The 19,949-nt window shown below is 42.0% G+C and overlaps 1 long non-coding RNA gene and 1 pseudogene across 1 annotated transcript in view; one reads left to right on the top strand and one right to left on the bottom strand.

The window, feature by feature from the left end:
• Nucleotides 1–15,631, top strand: part of LOC133095087 (uncharacterized) — a 69,640-nt gene extending 54,009 nt beyond the window's left edge. Inside the window, exon 4 of the long non-coding RNA XR_009701548.1 lies at nt 15,574–15,631. This is a non-coding gene — a long non-coding RNA (uncharacterized LOC133095087). The remainder of the gene's footprint in view (nt 1–15,573) is intronic.
• LOC133094887 (NADH dehydrogenase [ubiquinone] 1 beta subcomplex subunit 9-like) lies at nt 11,553–14,285 on the bottom strand (annotated as a pseudogene).
• Nucleotides 15,632–19,949: the final 4,318 nt, after the last annotated feature.

Below are 19,949 nucleotides of genomic sequence, written 5' to 3'. Positions count from 1 at the left end.
CATACACACACACACACACATACACACACACACTCCCTTTATTCAGTTAGATTCCTTCATCCTCTCAACCAAAGGTATCCATGCCTATTCCATGCCAGACACGGGCACTAGTACACAAGTCAGGCATGGTCCCTGCCCTCTGGAGCTTCCATTTTCAGTCCTACTAATTCCTCAGGTATATCTTAAATGATATCCTCTTCAGTAGGCATCCCTTGTCACCCCAGACTTAATTAGGTACCTCATGGTACTTTTCCTGGACTTTTCCTTCATAACACCTGTCTCCCTTTAATTACTTGTTCACTGTCTTTCATCCCTCTGTCCTGTGACCTCCATGGGGGCGAGATGGCTGTCCTGTTCCTGCTCTATCCAGTAGCACTGGGCACCTAAGAGAAACTTAGTAAATATTTGTTGAATGAATGGATGTGAACAAGCAGTGGGAGCAGGCTCTCTCAGAGGTTAGGGAAGGTGGTGCACCAGCCAATAGTTAGCTGACTATCAGTTTCCATGGGTGCCAACCTCTCCTTAACAGAAACTAGTAGTCTCCCTCCCAACGCACACCCGTTCCGGTGTCCACCTTGCCAGTGAGGTCTGCCCAGGCCCGCCTTGCCTGGGAGCTGTACCAGCAGGTGGAAGCCTGTCCTGCAGAAAGGACTAATTAATCCTAACTGTCACGTCGGTCTCACAGCTCTTGCCCTGTGCACACCCATCCAATCTGTGTGTCCCTTTGATCACAATCTCTAGTCCTGGGTTGAACCTCAAGAGAGTCAACAACACCTGGAATGAATGACTACACCCTCACTCCACCCCTGGCTATGTGGGGATTACCTGGAGACCGTGGCTTTCTTTTTTTGGATTTTTTTTAATATTAATCAGTCATCAATTTTATACACATCACTGTATACATGTCAATCCCAATCGCCCAATTCAGCACACCACCATCCCCACCCCACTGCAGTTTTCCCCCCTTGGTGTCCATACGTTTGTTCTCTACATCTGTGTCTCAACTTCTGCCCTGCAACCCCGTTCATCTGTACCATTTTTCTAGGTTCCACATACATGCGTTAATATACGATATTTGTTTTTCTCTTTCTGACTTACTTCACTCTGTATGACAGTCTCTAGATCCATCCACGTCTCAACAAATGACTCAATTTCGTTCCTTTTTATGGCTGAGTAATATTCCATTGTATATATGTACCACACCTTCTTTATCCATTCGTCTGTCGATGGGCATTTAGGTTGCTTCCATGACCTGGCTATTGTAAATAGTGCTGCAATGAACATTGGGGTGCATGTGTCTTTTTGAATTACGGTTTTCTCTGGGTATATGCCCAGTAGTGGGATTGCTGGGTCATATGGTAATTCTATTTTTAGTTTTTTAAGGAACTTCCATATTGTTCTCCATAGTGGCTGTATCAATTTACATTCCCACCAACAGTGCAAGAGGGTTCCCTTTTCTCCACACCCTCTCCAGCATTTGTTGTTTGTAGATTTTCTGATGATGCCCATTCTAACTGGTGTGAGGTGATACCTCATTGTAGTTTTGATTTGCATTTCTCTAATAATTAGTGATGTTGAGCATCTTTTCATGTGCTTCTTGGCCGTCTGTATGTCTTCTTTGGAGAAATGTCTATTTAGGTCTTCTGCCCATTTTTGAATTGGGTTGTTTGTTTCTTTAATATTGAGCTGCATGAGCTGTTTATATATTTTGGAGATTAATCCTTTGTCCGTTGATTTGTTTGCAAATATTTTCTCCCATTCTGAGGGTTGTCTTTTCGTCTTGTTTATGGTTTCCTTTGCTGTGCAAAAGCTTTGCAGTTTCATTAGGTCCCATTTGTTTATTTTTGTTTTTATTTCCATTACTCTAGGAGGTGGATCAAAAAAGATCTTGCTGTGATTTATGTCAAAGAGTGTTCTTCCTATGTTTTCCTCTAAGAGTTTTATAGTGTCCAGTCTTACATTTAGGTCTCTAATCCATTTTGAGTTTATTTTTGTGTATGGTGTTAGGGAGTATTCTAATTTCATTCTTTTACATGTAGCTGTCCAGTTTTCCCAGCACCACTTATTGAAGAGACTGTCTTTCTCCATTGTATATCTTTGCCTCCTTTGTCATAGATTAGTTGACCATAGGTGCGTGGGTTTATCTCTGGGCTTTCTATCTTGTTCCATTGATCTATGTTTCTGTTTTTGTGCCAGTACCATATTGTCTTGATTACTGTAGCTTTGTAGTATAGTCTGAAGTCAGGGAGTCTGATTCTTCCAGCTCCGTTTTTTTCCCTCAAGACTGCTTTGGCTATTTGGGGTCTTTTGTGTCTCCATACAAATTTTAAGATGATTTGTTCTAGTTCCGTAAAAAATGCCATTGGTAATTTGATAGGGATTGCATTGAATCTGTAGATCGCTTTGGGTAGTATAGTCATTTTCACAATATTGATTCTTCCAATCCAAGAACATGGTATATCTGTCCATCTGTTGGTATCATCTTTAATTTCTTTCATCAGTGTCTTATAGTTTTCTGCATACAGGTCTTTTGTCTCCCTAGGTAGGTTTATTCCTAGGTATTTTATTCTTTTTGTTGCAATGGTAAATGGGAGTGTTTCCATAGTTTCTCTTTTAGATTTTTCATTATTAGTGTATAGGAATGCAAGAGATTTCTGTGCATTAATTTTGTATCCTGCAACTTTACCAAATTCATTAATTAGCTCTAGTAGTTTTCTGATGGCAGTTTTAGGATTCTCTATGTATAGTATCGTGTCATCTGCAAACAGTGACAGTTTTACTTCTTCTGTTCCAATTTGTATTCCTTTTATTTCTTTTTCTTCTCTGATTGCCGTGGCTAGGACTTCCAAAACTATGTTGAACAATAGTGGTGAGAGTGGACATCATTGTCTCGTTCCTGATCTTAGAGGAAATGCTTTCAGTTTTTCACCGTTGAGAATGATGTTTGCTGTGGGTTTGTCGTATATGGCCTTTATTATGTAGAGGTAGGTTCCCTCTATGCCCACTTTCTGGAGAGTTTTTATCATAAATGGGTGTTGAATTTTGTCAAAAGCGTTTTCTGCATCTATTGAGATGATCATATGGTTTTTATTCTTCAGTTTGTTAATATGGTGTATCACATTGATTGATTTGCGTATATTGAAGAATCCTTGCATCCCTGGGATAAATCCCACTTGATCATGGTGTATGATCCTTTTAATGTGTTGTTGGATTCTGTTTGCTAGTATTTTGTTGAGGATTTTTGCATCTATATTCATCAGTGATATTGGTCTGTAATTTTCTTTTTTTGTAGTATCCTTGTCTGGTTTTGGTATCAGGGTGATGGTGGCCTCATAGAATGAGTTTGGGAGTGTTCCTTCCTCTGCAATTTTTTGGAAGAGTTTGAGAAGGATGGGTGTTAGCTCTTCTCCAAATGTTTGATAGAATTCACCTGTGAAGCCATCTGGTCCTGGACTTTTGTTTGTTGGAAGATTTTTAATCACAGTTTCAATTTCATTACTTGTGATTGGTCTGTTCATATTTTCTGTTTCTTCCTGGTTCAGTCTTGGAAGTTTATACCTTTCTAAGAATTTGTCCATTTCTTCGAGGTTGTCCATTTTATGGCATAGAGTTGTTTGTAGTAGTCTCTTAGGATGCTTTGTATTTCTGCGGTGTCTGTTGTAACTTCTCCTTTTTCATTTCTGATTTTATTGATTTGAGTCCTCTCCCTCTTTTTCTTGATGAGTCTGGCTAATGGCTTATCAATTTTGTTTATCTTCTCAAAGAACCAGCTTTTAGTTTTATTGATCTTTGCTATTGTTTTCTTTGTTTCTATTTCATTTATTTCCGCTCTTATCTTTATGATTTCTTTCCTTCTGCTAACTTTGGGTTTTGTTTGTTCTTCTTTCTCTAGTTTCTTTAGGTGTAAGGTTAGACTGTTTACTTGAGATTTTTCTTGTTTCTTTAGGTAGGCTTGTATAGCTATAAACTTCCCTCTTAGAACTGCTTTTGCTGCATCCCATAGGTTTTGGGTCGTCGTGTTTGCATTGTCATTTGTCTCTAGGTATTTTTTGATTTCCTCTTTGATTTCTTCAGCGATCTCTTGGTTATTTAGTAACGTATTGTTTAGCCTCCATGTGTTTGTGTTTTTTATGTTTTTTTCCCTGTAATTCATTTCTAATCTCATAGCGTTGTGGTCAGAAAAGATGCTTGATATGATTTCAATTTTCTTAAATTTACTGAGGCTTGATTTGTGACCCAAGATGTGATCTATCCTGGAGAATGTTCCATACACACTTGAGAAGAAAGTGTAATCTGCTCTTTTTGGATGAAATGTCCTATAAATATCAATTAAATCTATCTGGTCTATTGTGTCATTTAAAGCTTCTGTTTCCTTATTTATTTTCATTTTGGATGATCTGTCCATTGGTGTAAGTGAGGTGTTAAAGTCCCCCACTATTATTGTGTTACTGTCGATTTCCTCTTTTATAGCTGTTAGCAGTTGCCTTATGTATTGAGGTGCTCCTATGTTGGGTGCATATATATTATAATTGTTATATCTTCTTCTTGGATTGATCCCTTGATCATTATGTAGTGTCCTTCCTTGTCTCTTGTAACATTCTTTATTTTAAAGTCTATTTTATCTGATATGAGTATAGCTACTCCAGCTTTCTTTTGATTTCCATTTGCATGGAATATCTTTTTCCATCCTCTCACTTTCAGTCTGTATGTGTCCCTAGGTCTAAAGTGGGTCTCTTGTAGACACCATATATATGGGTCTTGTTTTTGTATCCATTCAGCAAGCCTGTGTCTTTTGGTTGGAGCATTTAATCCATTCACGTTTAAGGTAATTATCGATATGTATGTTCCTATGACCATTTTCTTAATTGTTTTGGGTTTGTTTTTGTAGGTCCTTCTCTTCTCTTGTGTTTCCCACTTAGAGAAGTTCCTTTAGCATTTGTTGTAGAGCTGGTTTGGTGGTGCTGAATTCTCTTAGCTTTTGCTTGTCTGTAAAGCTTTTGATTTCTCCATCAAATCTAAATGAGATCCTTGCCGGGTAGAGTAATCTTGGTTGTAGGTTCTTCCCTTTCATCACTTTAAGTATATCATGCCACTCCCTTCTGGCTTGTAGAGTTTCTGCTGAGAAATCAGCTGTTAACCTTATGGGAGTTCCCTTGTATGTTATTTGTCGTTTTGCCCTTGCTGCTTTCAATAATTTTTCTGTCTTTAATTTTTGCCAATTTGATTACTATGTGTCTAGGCGTGTTTCTCCTTGGGTTTATCCTGTATGTGACTCTCTGTGCTTCCTGGACTTGGGTGGCTATTTCCTTTCCCATGTTAGGGAAGTTTTCGACTATAATCTCTTCAAATATTTTCTCTGGTCCTTTCTCTCTTCTCCTTCTGGGACCCCTATAATGCGAATGTTTTTGTGTTTAATGTTGTCCCAGAGGTCTCTTAGGCTGTCTTCATTTCTTTTCATTCTTTTTTCTTTAGTCTGTCCCGCAGCAGTGAATTCCACCATTCTGTCTTCCAGGTCACTTATCCGTTCTTCTGCCTCAGTTATTCTGCTATTGATTCCTTCTAGTGTAGTTTTCATTTCAGTTATTGTATTGGTCATCTCTGTTTGTTTGTTCTTTAATTCTTCTAGGTCTTTGTTAATCATTTCTTCCATCTTCTCGATCTTTGCCTCCATTCTTATTCTGAGGTCCTGAATCATCTTCACTATCATTATTCTGAATTCTTTTTCTGGAAGTTTGCCTATCTCCACTTCATTTAGTTGTTTTTCTGAGGTTTTTTCTTGTTCCTTCATCTGGTATATAGCCCTCTGCCTTTTCATCTTGCCTATCTTTCTGTGAATGTGGTTTTTGTTCCATGGGCTGCAGGATTGTAGTTTTTCTTCGAGACCGTGGCTTTCTGTGCCCTGTAGGATCAGGTTACACACCTGGCAGTAACGTGGTCTCTAAAAGAGATAGACATTCTGGCATCAGGCAGGCATAGGTGAGGGGGGCCTCAGAGTGGGACTTGGAACTCAGAAAGGGAGACTTGAGCAGGCAGGGGTGGGAACTTCCATGTTTCTCTCAAGACTCAGGGAATTTCTTTGAGAGGGAGGCAGCAAGTCAGGAGCCAGGAAGGAGCAATCCCTGCCATCGGTTGTGGGCTGAAGATAAATCAGCTGCATCTGTCTTGTCAACCAGATTATCGGGTTACCTTCTGCTCAATTCTTTGCTTTCCCTTCTCTTACTTAACTCTAAGCCTTTAGGGGAGTCCTATTTAATTGTTCCAGGTCTCTGCAGTGCTGATTACTTCAGCTGTGGTTGTTCATAAGCATATAAAGGGACAGGGACAGGGGGACCTCTGGGATGTGGCAGGGCTGGGAATTCCCTTCCTCTCCCCATGGAGTTGCTCCCTTCCACTGCCTCCCCTCAGAGGATGTACCTCATCTTATTACGGGAGGTGGCTGTTTCTTTGCAGCATCTGAACCAGCTGAGGAAGTCCCCTGACTCGAGCCCTCACATGGAGAGAGTCCTCAAATAGTAGCCCAAAGCACCCAGAGCGGGCGCTGGAGATACAGTTCCCTGGTGCTTAGTGATATTCTGCTCATCACAGATCTCTGTAACCCTGGGTAATCTGGGGGGCCTGCCAGAGGAAGGTCACTGCTGGGCAGGCAAAATGATCCCACTGTAGTCTCATGGTCAGGAATATAGTTCATCAATTGCCTCCTACCCAAGGCCTCATCTCAAGGCTCAAAGTCATCTTTCCTTCCACAGAAGAGATCTCCCCTCCTCTGTGTTGTGTAGAGCACCCCCACTCTCAATCCAAGGCCCTTTTCTAGTTTCTGGATGAAATGGATCTCCTCTTCCACTGCTCTGAAAGAAAATGACTCTTAATGACAAGCTACAACCCCTCCCCCCAAATCCATGTGACTATAAACAGTGGTACTTTGTGGTGATCATTTTGTAATGTATAAAAATATTGAATCCCTATGTTGGTTCACCTGAAATTAATATAATGTTGTAAGTCAATTATACTTCATTTTTTAAAAGTATAATAAATAAAAAATAAATAAATAAAAGTAAAGTTACAGCTTCAGTTAAAAAAAAAAAAGTGGTACTTTGCTCACATGTGAATAACCAATATTCTACAATATTCTACCAATATTCTATAAATACAGATATTTCTCTCTCCCATGTGCCCACACTTCCTCATTTTCCAACCCATCGTCAATCCTTCCTCAATCTGCCCCTGAAATTTGTGACCACTGAGGGCAGACCCTGTTGTCCTCAGCCCTCAGTCTGGGCCTCAAAGTTAATGCTCTGTTAGGGAGAGGAGAGTTCGGTTACATTGGTGTGCTGGTAAATCCGTATGGCGGGCTTGGGGTGGGGGGGAAATCCCTGATTTGTAGGGGTTACCAGTTTCCACAGTGTAAACGCTCTCTCCTACCATGACTGATTTCCAACTATCAACAGTTTCACAACCAGCTTGGAAAATTCCTAAATATTTAACAATTACTCTCACTAGCCAGTCTGAGCTGGCTCCAGCATAACACCAATTCAGGAGGATTCCCAGAGCGTCTCTGGGCCCCTACGATATCTTGACAAAGTGAAGTGAAGGGAGAGAGGGGCCCTCGTGTGCCATCTCTACCCACTGGCTCCCTTGGCTCAGAGCCCTGGAAAGAGTATGACTTTAGGGAGTCAGGAGACGTCTGGGTTCGAATCCTTGTGTGACTTTGGGCAAGTTTCAGCTTCCAACTCTGCAAATTAGGATTGATAAAACCTACCTGTAGGATTGCTTTGAGGGTGAAATGAAATGCCTAAATAAAATGCTTAGTATATAGCAAGTCTCGATAAATGTCCTTTCTTTTGCCCCCCCATCTTTGTCTTAATTTTTCCTGTACTAGTTCAAATAATTATTTTTCAAAGGGTCCAACAGGGGGAGCTCAAACTCAACACTGTCAGGGTGGGCGCTGGTAATTCAACCCAACTCTCATCCCAGTTTAGAGCTAAACTTCGGAAACTTTGAAGGGCACAGCTCTTTCTCTCTCTTTAGGGCTCTCCCTTGTCCCCATCCCAAAAGATATGAGTCCATCTAAATGTTCCATAACTGGTGCTTATGCCGCCTGGCTTCATTCTCCTCTAAGACGGCAAGCTACACCCAGAATCAGAAACCACATTCCACAAAGGGGGCGCCATGTCAGGACCAGAACAAGGACACTGGGCTTCCCTAAGGCTGTGCTTCGCACAGTCCAGAGCACTCAAAGCTTCCCGCGCACCCAACATGCCTCCCACATCAAAGCAGGTCCCATAATATACAATTAACCAATCACTCATGAGGATTTATGTTAACACTGTGCAGCAGGAGGCTGTAGTTAGATATCTAGAAAAACGACTGTAGAAGGAAGTGGAGTCTTTGGCTCTGTGGCTGGGGGAAGGGAGGCAGAGGCAGAAGGGACATGAAGCTTGCTAGATTTGAGAAGTTTGGCTGCTCACAAACAGTGGAATTATTGGAATGCTACAGGGAGAGGCAGCAAAGGAAACTTTGAGAAAATCTGGTTTCTTGTGATAAAGAGCTTTTGGTAACCTGAGAAAGTTTCAGAAACTTAGACAAACGAAATCGCTTCATTTGAAATGAATGAAAAGCCTTGGGTTTGAACAGTGTGTGGCCACTTTCCAGCTGACCGACCTATACAAGTTATTTAACCTCTCTGAGATTCAATCACTCATATATTTATTCACTCAGCGTATTATTTATTGAGCATCTTGTATGTATCAGGTATGGGGTTAAGTGAATCCTGAGGAGACAATGGTGGCCAAAACCAGGCACTGTCCTTTTTCTCATGGAGCTTGCAATTTATTCATCTGTAAAAAGGCATACTGGGAATTCCCTGGCTGTCCAGTGGTTAGGACTCTGTGCTCTCACTGCTGAGGACCCAGATTCAATCCCTGGTCAGGGAATTAAGATCCCACAAGCCACGCAGCTCGGCCAAACAAAACAAAACAAAACACAAAAGACATACTAATGCTGGGACAACTGGATATCCACATGCAAAAGAATGAAGTTGGATCCCTATCTCACACCATATAAGAAAATTAACTCAGAATGGATGAAAGACCTAAATGTGAAACCAAATCTATTAAGTTCCTGGAAGAAAACAGGCTCAAATCTTTGTGACTGTGGATTAGGTAATGGTTTCTTGGCTATGAAACCAAACTCATAAGTAACAAAAGAAAAAATAGATAAATTGGACTTCATCAAAATTTAAAACTTTTGTGCTTCGAAGGACACCATCAAGAAAGTGAAAAGAGGGACCTCCCTGGTGGTCCAGTGGTTGAGACTCCATGGTCCCATTGCAGGGGGCCCAGGTTCAATCCCTGGTCAGGGAACTAGATCCTGCATGCCGCAACTAAAGATCCCACATGCCGCAACTAAAGATCCCGCATGCCGCAACTAAAGATCCCGCATGCCACAATGAAGATCCCACACACGGCAGTGAAGATCCCGCATGCTGCAACACAGCCAAATAAATAAATAAATAAACAAATAAATATTAAAAAAAAGAAAGAAAGTGAAAAGATGCCAAGATATGGAAGCAACCTAAGTGTCCATCAACAGATGAATGGATAAAGAAGATATGGTATATATATGCAATGGAATATTACTCAGCCATAAAAAGAGTGAAATTTTGCCATTTACAGCAACATGGATGGACTTGGAGGGCATTATGCTAAGTGAAATAAGTCAGACAGAGAAAGACAAATACTGTACAATATCACATGTGAAATCTAAAAAATACAACAAACTAGTGACTATAACAAAAAAAGAAGCAGACTCACAGATATAGAGAACAAACTAGTGGTTACCCATTGGGAGAGGAAGTGGGGAGAGGCAATATAGGGGTAGGGGATTAAGAGGTACACACTATTATGTATAAAATAAGCTACAAAGATATATTGTACAGCACAGGGCACATAGCCAATATTTTATAATAACTATAAATGGAGTATAACCTTTAAAAAAAAGTGAAAAGATGACCCTCAGAATGGGATGAAATACTGGTAAGTCATTAACCTGTTAAGGGGCTTGTATCTAGTAGAATATACAAAGAATTCTTACAACTCAGTAATAAAAAGACAAACCAATTTAAAAATAGGCAAAGGATCTGTATAAACATTTCTCCAAAGATATACAAATGGCCAATAAGCACATAAAAAGATTCTCAACATCATTAGCCATCAGAGAAATGCGTATATAAACCACAATGAAATACCACTTCATACCCACTAAAATGGTTAGAATCAAAAAACAGATCAGAGAAATTGGAACCCTCATACACTGCTGGTGGGAATGTCAATGGTGTAGTCACTTTAAAAAACAGCCTTGGCAGTTCCTCAAAAGTTTAAACAGAGTTTCCATATGATGAGAAATTCCAGTCCTAGATACATATCCAAGAGAAATGAAAACATATATCCACACACATCCTTGTTCATAAATATTCCTACCAGCATTATTCATAATAGCCAAAACAGAAACAACGCGAATGTCCATCAGCTGATGAATGAATAAATAAATTGTTCTACATATATCCACACAATGGAATAGCATTAGGCAATAAAGAAAAACAGACTGCTGATACTTGCTACAATGTGGATGAACCTCGAAAACATTATGCTAAGTGAAAGAAGCCAGATACAAAAGGCCACATATTGTATGATTTCACTTACATGAAGCGTCCAGATGAGACCAATCTATAGAGATAAAAAGTTGATTAGTGGTTGTCTAGGACTGAAGAGGGGAGGAATTGAGGGGAAATTGGGAGTGACTATTAGTGGCTTTGGGATTTCTTTTGGCGGTGATGAAAATGTTCTAAAATCTATTGTAGTGTTGGTTACACAACTCCATGAACATGCTAAAAACCATTCAGCTGTTTACTTTAAAATGGTGAATTGTATGATATATGAATTATATCTCAATACAGCTATTATTAAAAATAAAGGCATAACTTGAACAGATATGTATACATACACATTCATAGCAACATTATTCACAATAGCCAAAAGGTAAAAGCAACCCAAGTGTCCATCGATGGATGAATGGATAAACAAAGTGTGGTATATACATACAATGGAATATTATTCAGCCTTAAAAAGGAAGAAAATTCTGACACCTGCTACAACATGAATGAACCTCAAAGACATTATGCTAAGTGAAATAAAAGCCAGTCACAAAATGATAAATACTAAATGATTCTACTTATATGAGGTACCTAGAGTAGTTAAATTCATAGAAACGAAGCAGAATGGTGGTTGCCAGGGGGTGGTGGGAGGGGTGAATGGGAAGATACTGCTTACTGCATACAGAGTTTCAGTTGGGGAAGATGTAAAAGCTCTGGAGATGGATGGTGGTGGTGGCTGTACAACAGTGTGAATGTACTTGATACCACTGAACTGGATACTTAAAATGGTTAAAATGGTAAAATTTCCCCTTATCTAGTTATTTTCATGAGACCAGGTGTATGTATGTTCTGTAACTTATTTCCTTGCAAGTGCGAATGGTAAGGGATCTTCCTCTCTCTTTCTCTACCTGGGCTGCTCCCAGGGTCTGGTCACAATATGCCACCACAGTGGGGGCAAGTCACCCTCCTTTCAGGCAGGGAGCAAAGCTTCAGTCTAAGGACCACCAAGCGGGTGTCCCCCTGTAGCCACTTAACCTCTCACTCCCAGCTTTCCCTCTGCAGTTTCTTCCAACTGCTCTCTCTCAGCAAAGAAATTAGGATACATCGCCTTCTCAAAAGGATGCCAGTCATCTAAGCACCATGCAGGAACCTTGTAACACTCATATCTCTCCTAAGAGGTGTCCCCACTAGAGTCAGGGAAGATCAACAGCCGTGGACACTGATTGTGGCAGAATTCTTCCTCTACCTCCTTCAGCAGCTGGGCGACCTTTACCAAATCCTTTTATTCTTATGTTCTTCAAATGGGGCTTTTATCAAACAAGTACAGGACCAGTGTTTGTCCCTGTGATGCACCCTAACTCAAGGTAGCACAGCACCTGCTTATAAAGCTGCAACACTCCTGCTGGTGGGTCAGGTGGGCCAGAGCTCCATGGTGGCCCACTCACCTCTGGCGGCCACCAGGGCTCCCTAAAATGGTAAATCCTATGTTATGTATATTTTACCACAATTAAAAAAAATAAAAGCATAATAGCTCTTACCTCATAGGGTCATTGTGAAGGTTAAATGAGATGAATTTTGGCTAATGGAATAGCTAAAGTAAACAACATCATTTATGAACCAGGCCTGGAGAGTGGGGTTCAGGATGGGGGAGGGACACAAACTTTCTACTTTAATTTATTTATCTATTGTTTAGATTTAAAAACTGGTATATCTTTATAATTCAAAAAGTAAAGCAGTAAAGAGCTACTTATTCCTGTGTTACTGATTTATTGAGACTTAGTGTCCACAGAAAAGTGCATGAGGATTGAGAACCACATTCTCTTCTTGGCTTATGTTTGACCTGTGTTTGTGTTTTTATGTGTAACTTTTTCCAGATTTCCTCAGCTTTGCTTACCTTTCTCCCCCACTGCCCCTCAATTTACTTAAGTCTATTAGTCACAAAATTTTAAACCTCCCAGTTGTAGCCCTGGATCCTCCCCATCTTGCCCCAAGAAAGACCCCAGACCCCACACAGAGGGGCTCCTGCTCATTCCTAGCCGGTGTCCTCTGAACTCCTCTTCCCCATTTTTACCTCCTTCCCTATAGCAAAACCCTCCCTGAGATCTAATTTAAAGTCTCTCACCTTGCAAACTGAAAGGTCTGCCTTTCAAGGAGGCCAGAGACTGCTGGGAGCCTGGCCGGAAGTCAGTTTCCTGGGTGGGAGAACACTGGCGGAAATCCAGATGGCTGACGTCACCTGGTGCAGATGGCGGAAGCCATTGCCCAATCAGAGGAAATTGATGCCAGCAACGCACTTCTCTATGACTCTCTTACTCAGTTCAGAGAAGCATTTTCCTCGACAGGAGGCAGTTGGGTAGGAGTGGAAAATGCCCTGGCCTTTGAACCACATGGCATGTTGACCGGGAGGCTGACCATGAGTCTGGCCGTGGCATCAACTGACAAATGAACGTAAGACCCGACACTAGACTCGGGGTCAGAAGACACAAGTCTGGGTCTCTGCCACCTAAATCCTAACCTTTAACATCACTTTGGTTGGTTTCCTTAGCTATGAGTAATAATACCTACTCACAGAAGCTACTGTTGCATGCTGGAATGAGGTCATTCATGTGAAAGATTTCATAAACTTGAAGCAGGATGACAATACAATATTCTGCCTCTGTGAGAGCCTTCCAGAGGGCAGTGGACCTGGAGGAGGCAAGATGGAGGGTGATTACAGGCTGATCCTGGAGCCAGGCAGCCTGCACCGGAATGTGCAGCTGGGACACATAACTTAACCTCTCTGTGCCCAGTCACCTCGCGGTCATAGTGGGGGATGATAAGAATACCATCCTCATCACAGGGTTCTCGGGAGGGTGAAGTAGTTACTCCACTTGGAGCACATAGAACACTGCCCGGCTCGTGGCAGCACTTACTAAGACTTGGCTGGGATGATTATTCCCAAGGCCATCTTGTACACCTGCAGGCCCTGGGCTGGGCATTCAGCCCAATCCCAAGAGATCTCGTGAAAAGAGATTCTGGGAATTCCCTGGCGGTCCAGTGGTTAGGACTCCATGTTTTCATTGCCAAGGGCCCAGTTCGGGGAACCAAGATCCTGCAAGCCACGCGGCACAACCCAAAAAAAAAAAAAAAAAAAGACAGATCCTGCCCCCACCCACAGTCCACACAGCAGGCAGAGCTATTTAGCTAAAATCTGACCATGTCACTTCTCTGCTTAACCACCCAAATCTGCCCCAGTCCCACTCCCACCCCCAGGTAAAGACATCAAACCCCTGTGATAGGCCCTTGAGTCCCTCTCCAGCCTCTCCTGATGCCCACTGCCTCTCATCAAGGCTCCAGCAACACCAAACTGCCTGTCGCTTCTCACCTGCACCAGCTGGCTCCTGCTGCCCCTCTGCCCAGCATGCCCTCACCAACCCTGCCTTTGCTAACTCCTAATACCCTTCAGGACCCTTAGACTCATGTCTCCCAGAAAGCACTTTCTGACTCCCCTGAGCAGAACCTGGTTCCCCTCTCCTATATCCCTTGTGGGCACCTCCATCATTGCACAGGCCAAACTGTATCCTAGCTGTTCAGCTGACTGCTTCACACCAGACTGGGGGATCCTTGAAGGGAAAGGCCAGCACTGGGTCTTGCGCATCTCGGTAAACTCAGCACGAGCACAGTGCCAGGCACACAGTAGGTGATCAGTAATGGTTGAGTGGAAAGACTGATGAGTGGATGACCAGGAACTAATAGAGCCCTAGCTTGTTTTGGCCACGCCGTGTGGCTTGTGGGATCTTAGTTCCCTGACGAGGGATTAAACCCGGGCCCTTGGCAGTGGGAGCGTGGAGTCCTAACCACTGGACCTCCAGGGAATTCCCTTGTTCAGCTACTTTAACAGATGATGTTGTTTGCCTGGGATTGGGATGAACATCTCAAAACAGATACAGTTTCCATTTGCCTCAGCCATTGTTTTCCTCAGAATCACCTCTGTCTGTGTCTCAGGCATCCTCTGTTCCTCTCTCTTTTCCCTGCTCTTATGCTTTTTTCTCTCCTTCCTTAAAACTTTGTTTCTCTTCCTTGCTCTGTGTCATATTGCTATACCCTTTGTTGCTTTGTATCCTTTTCCTTTCATCCTTCTTTTGTGCTTGAGTGGTGGTTGTCTGTTCTCTTGCCTCCTCTTATCAAGGGTTTTAGGTGGTTAGAGTACCCCTGGGTTCATGACTCCTCAGAAAAAAAGAAGGAGATTTTGAAAGGCAGGAAATCAATCCTTATTATGTGTCCAGAAGTTCCATACATTTTATTTCATATAATCTTAGTAATAAACTTATAGTATGGTATATCATCCAAGCAAGCTAGGTTATGCTTCTGTAACAAACAACCTCAAAATCTCAGGGGCTTTATGCAGCAAAGATTTATTTATTACCCCTGCCACTTATCAATGGTGGGTTGACTGAGGCTTTGCTCTGAACCATCATTGTCCTAACCTCAGGACCTAGGTTGACAGAGCAGTCACTACCTAGAACATCGCCATTTGCCATAGTAGAAGAAAGAGAGAATGTGAAAAAGCACAGCACACACTGGCTTTTAACACTTCCATGTAGAAGAGACACGTTTTAATTGGTCAAAATAAGTCACATAGCCACTTCTGGGTTAATTGGTAGGAGTTAAATGAGGTGGCAAAGTACAATCTTCCTAGGTATCTGGAAGGAAAGAGAGACTCAAATATTGGTGAACAGGTCTGATAACCATGGTAGATATTACTGTTCCCATTTTACAGATGAGGTAGCTGAGGCACAAGAAGGTTATGTAGTTTGTTCAAGGACATGCAGTAAGTGTCAGGGGTAGGGGGAGCTGAACCCATGCCTTTTGATTCCTGGGACAGTGCCCTTGTCACTTCACTGGAGTTTTAGGATGCCTAAGCCTTGTCTACCCTTTTCTACCAGGGTTTTGGACTCTGCTGTGAAGACTGGTTTGCTGGTATGCCAGAGGCAAGATGGTAAGAAGCCCAGCTTTGCTCACCAACTTCTGCATCACATCTGGTGAGGGGCGTTGGAGTCTCTCCCCAAGGTGGGGTTTGGGAGACTTCTAATTTCCAAGACAAAACCAGGTAGGTCACAAAACTTGGAGCACAATCATTAGAAACCTTCTAGACAAAATTATCTGTGGTGATAGAAGTCAGAATAGCGGTTATTTCAGAGGTGGGCAAGAAAGGGCTTTTGCATATTGACTAGATAGATGTTTAAAGGAACCTTCTGGGGTGATACTATCTCGATCTGGATGGTGGTTAAATGGGTGAATACAAACGCAAAAATTTATCAAGCTGTACACTTAAGATTTGTACACTTTGCTATATGTCATTTATATCTCAATAAAAATGAGTAATAAAAAGAAATATTCTTCATCAAAATAAAAATATTTACTGTGCCAAAGATCCTATTAAGAGGATGAAAAGACAAGGTACCGAGTGCGAGAAAATATTTGCAAGTTATGTATTCAACAATGGATATGTATCCAGAATATATAAAGAACTCTCAAAACTCAACAGCAAGTAAACAGACAACCCAATTTAAAAAGTAGGCAAAAGACTTGAAGGGACACTTCACCAAAGAGGATAAAAGGAAAGCAAATAAGCATACAAAAAGTTGTTCAACGTTATTGGCCATTAGGGAAATGCAAATTAAAACCAGCATAAGGGACTTCCTTGGTGGCGCAATGGTTAAGAATCTGCCTGCCAACGCAGGGCACACGGGTTCGAGCCCTGGTCCGGGGAGATGCCACGGAGCAACTAAGCCAATGCGCGACAACTACTGAGACTGCGCTCTAGAGCCCGCGAGTCACAACTACTGAAACCCGAGTGCCTAGAGACCGTGCTCCATAGCAAAGAGAAGCCACCACAATGAGCAGCCCACGCACCGCAACAAAGAGTAGCCCCCGCTTGCCGCAACTAGAGAAAGCCCGGCGAGCAGCAACGAAGACCCAACGCAGCCATAAGTAAATAAATAAATAAATTTATTTTAAATAAAAACAGGACGAATTACCACTACAAATCTGTTAGAGTAGCAAAAAAATTTTTTAAATGTTGACAGTGCTACCAAGTGTTGGCAAAAAGGCAGCAACAGGAACTCTCGTTCATTACTGGTGAAATGCAAAATCATCCTCTGGAACATAGTTTGGCAATTTCTTATAAAGTTAATACATTTACGTACAAGTCAATAATCCCCTAGGTATTTACCTGAGAGAAATAAAAACATGTTCACACAAAAACCTATACACTGTATGCTCATAGCAGCCGGCATTTGTAATTACCAAAAACTAGTTAAAATGGGTAAACGCATTACTTGGCTTATCCATGCCATGGCACACAATCCACACAAACAAAAAGAAACAAATTATTCATGCAACAGCTTGGATGAATCTCAAAGGCATTATGCTGAGTGAAAAAATCTGGTCTCAAAAATGTTACATGCTATATGATTCCATTTATGTGACATTTTAAAAAGACAAGGCTAAAGTGACAGAGAATAGATCAAAATAGCAAGAGGTTTGGTGGGGGGGGGGCGGGAGGGAAGATGTGAATACAGAGGAATAGCATAGGGGAGTCTTGGGGGCAGTAGACCTGTTCTATATCTTGATTGTAGTTGTGATTAGACTCCAAATCCGGGGGCCAAGGAGCCCCATCTGCTTTGTTCACTCCTACACTCTCAGTGCCTGGATCTTAGGTACGAGGTGCGTGCTCATGGACACAGTGAAGGAGTGTTCTTGCTCCAGCCCTGATTCATCTTGGCACACTTTGCAGGCTAGTCTATATTTAGCTACCTCTCCGGCTGCCTATGGACACGCCAGAGCTGGAAGGCATCACTAGTCCCCCTTCACAACCCAGGCCTGGGTCACAAGATCTCCCTCCTGGAAAGCAGAGTCTCCAGCTGTCCTGTAGTTTGAAATTTGTAGATATTAGCAATCTGATGAGTCATTTTAATTTTTGAAGTACATTTTTATTGTAAAAATAACATTTGTTCACTGTTTAAAAAAAAACTGTCTCAAAAAAAAAAAGTAGACCCCACCTTATTTCCCAGAAGCCATAATTGTAACTAGTTCCTTCTCTGTCTATCTAGAAACATTTATGTGTAAATAAGCATGTATATCCCTATATATGTAATAGATATGAATAAATTGATCCACAGCTCTTGGGGCACATGTAATGTCCTGTTTCTCTACAGAATCACTCGTATCAAATCTGGCTTCCACCCTGCCCATCACTGATGGTATTCTATTGTCTGACAGTTTTCAGACTCCCTCCCTTGGATCAAACAAGGAAGTCGAGGCTTCTGCAGTCCTGAAGAAACAGATGAGAGTCTGCTCCTTTGACCACCTGGTCAGCATTGCCTTGCTCCTCATCCAGGCCTCGGGGGTCCAACAGAAACAGACCACTAGGCTGGCGTGGGCAATTCCTAATCGCCCAAGCATAGCATCAGCAAAGCTAGGAGAGAGGGAAAAAAAACATCAACTTTGGAAATTTGATGTTCAAGAAGAAGAAGAAAGAGGAGGAGGAGATGGAGAGAGCAGGAGGGCATCAAAGTAGTCAGGCATCTAGGAAAAATCACAAATCTATAGTACATCCTTAAAGCTGTTTTTGGTTTTATGTAGTTCTTTTATTTTTAATTACACTGGGGAGGCAACATAACATTTTCTGTTTTTCTCTATAATCTTGATCTGGCCTTACCTGGGGGCAGTTGTTGAAGTTCTGAAAATACCCAGTACAGAGCACCTGGGCGCAGTTCTCACGGATGCTGGCAGCCAACCCCATCCGAGAGGCTGCTCTTGAAAAGGCCCAGCTCTCCACATGTCCTGGAGAAACTGGATCCCCTCTTTTTTCTCTGAGTCCCCAGAGGTCCAACCGCCATCCAAGAGGTAGGTTACTGCCTGCCTCTTCATCCTTCCCTTTCAGACCAGACATCCAGCACCTTCCAAAACCAAGGCCTACGTTGGTGTGGGCTTCCTATAAACCCCCACCCAGTCTGATTCTTACCTTTCTTTCTAAAACACACAAAAAAGCCAAACCGCTCAAGGGTCAGGAAACCCACAACTTCAAGGACACAAAGTCCTGACTACGCAGAAGAGGAAGAGAAGAATTCCTTTATTCCTTGTTAATTCTCAATAGATTATTGTTACAATAAATTCATAATAAATGGTCCTGCTATATAACATATTGTTTAAATTTTCTTATTTCTTCAAATATGATGCCTGTTGGGAAAGTTATTATAGGGAGATCAATTAATAATCATTGATGAAATGTTTCTTGGATGAAGAAACCCATAATGGTCATAGTGTGGGAGATTTAAAGAAAGGAAAAGAAGATTCTTCTGAGAAATTTTAGTCCACTTTAGAAAACAAAATGCATACACTATCTGAGAAACTCTTTGAGGACAATGCAGGCCAATGGATACTTATGGAGCATCTACTAATAAAAGGTAATATTTGCTGATAGCCTACTAGGTGCCAGGCACCGTACTAGCCCTCAGGATACCACAACCAACCAGATGGAGATGCTTCCTGCCCTACAGAGCTCAGAAGGACAGACATGAAACATATAGAAACGAGGTGGTAACTCTTAAAAAAGGGAGAGTACAGGCTGCCATAGGAATGCAGAGCCAGAGAACTAAACACAGGATGGGGTATCAGGGAAGACCTCCCTTGGAGACAGACCTTTAAACTGAGACTTGCAAGTGACAAACCAAAATAGAAAGACATCAGGGCTGGGGGAGGGGAAGCTGAGTTTATTGCTTAACAGGCAAGGGAGAGCCATGTCCCTCAAGAAATGAGTCCAGTGGGTCTCCCTAAGAAGAAACTGAAAGGCCAAAATATAGATCCAAAAGGAGGAAGCTCACCAATAAAGCAGGAATTGAGTTCTGGTCTCTGGCTCACAAAGGGGGTTGTACACTCTACCATCTTCAGTTCTCAGTTCTCAAAAGAGTAGGTGATTCTCAAAGAGGTCCAAGACAGGTACTGTGATGCCTCGATGGACTCGGGTCAAAAGGGGGCAAAACCATGTCTGCTTATTCTAAAGCTAGATAGATTTTTTTCTTACAAAGACCCAATAACAGTGGGGCAGGCAGAGGACGAAAGGAAGGTGATAGAGGGGTTAGATTTGCAAGAGATCTGGACAAGTTTGAGGAACCAAGAGAAATTCAAGTTACAGAAGCATGGGGGCAGAGAGAAGAGTGGGGCTTAGAGGATGCTGGTGAGATGGGCTAATCAAGAAAGACCTGGTAGGCCATATGCTATGGACTGAATTGTGCTCCTCAAAATTCATATGTTGAAG

This window comes from Eubalaena glacialis, chromosome 7 (assembly GCF_028564815.1).
Source record: "Eubalaena glacialis isolate mEubGla1 chromosome 7, mEubGla1.1.hap2.+ XY, whole genome shotgun sequence".
Lineage (NCBI taxonomy): Eukaryota > Metazoa > Chordata > Mammalia > Artiodactyla > Balaenidae > Eubalaena > Eubalaena glacialis.
This window is presented reverse-complemented; position numbering and strand designations above follow the sequence as displayed.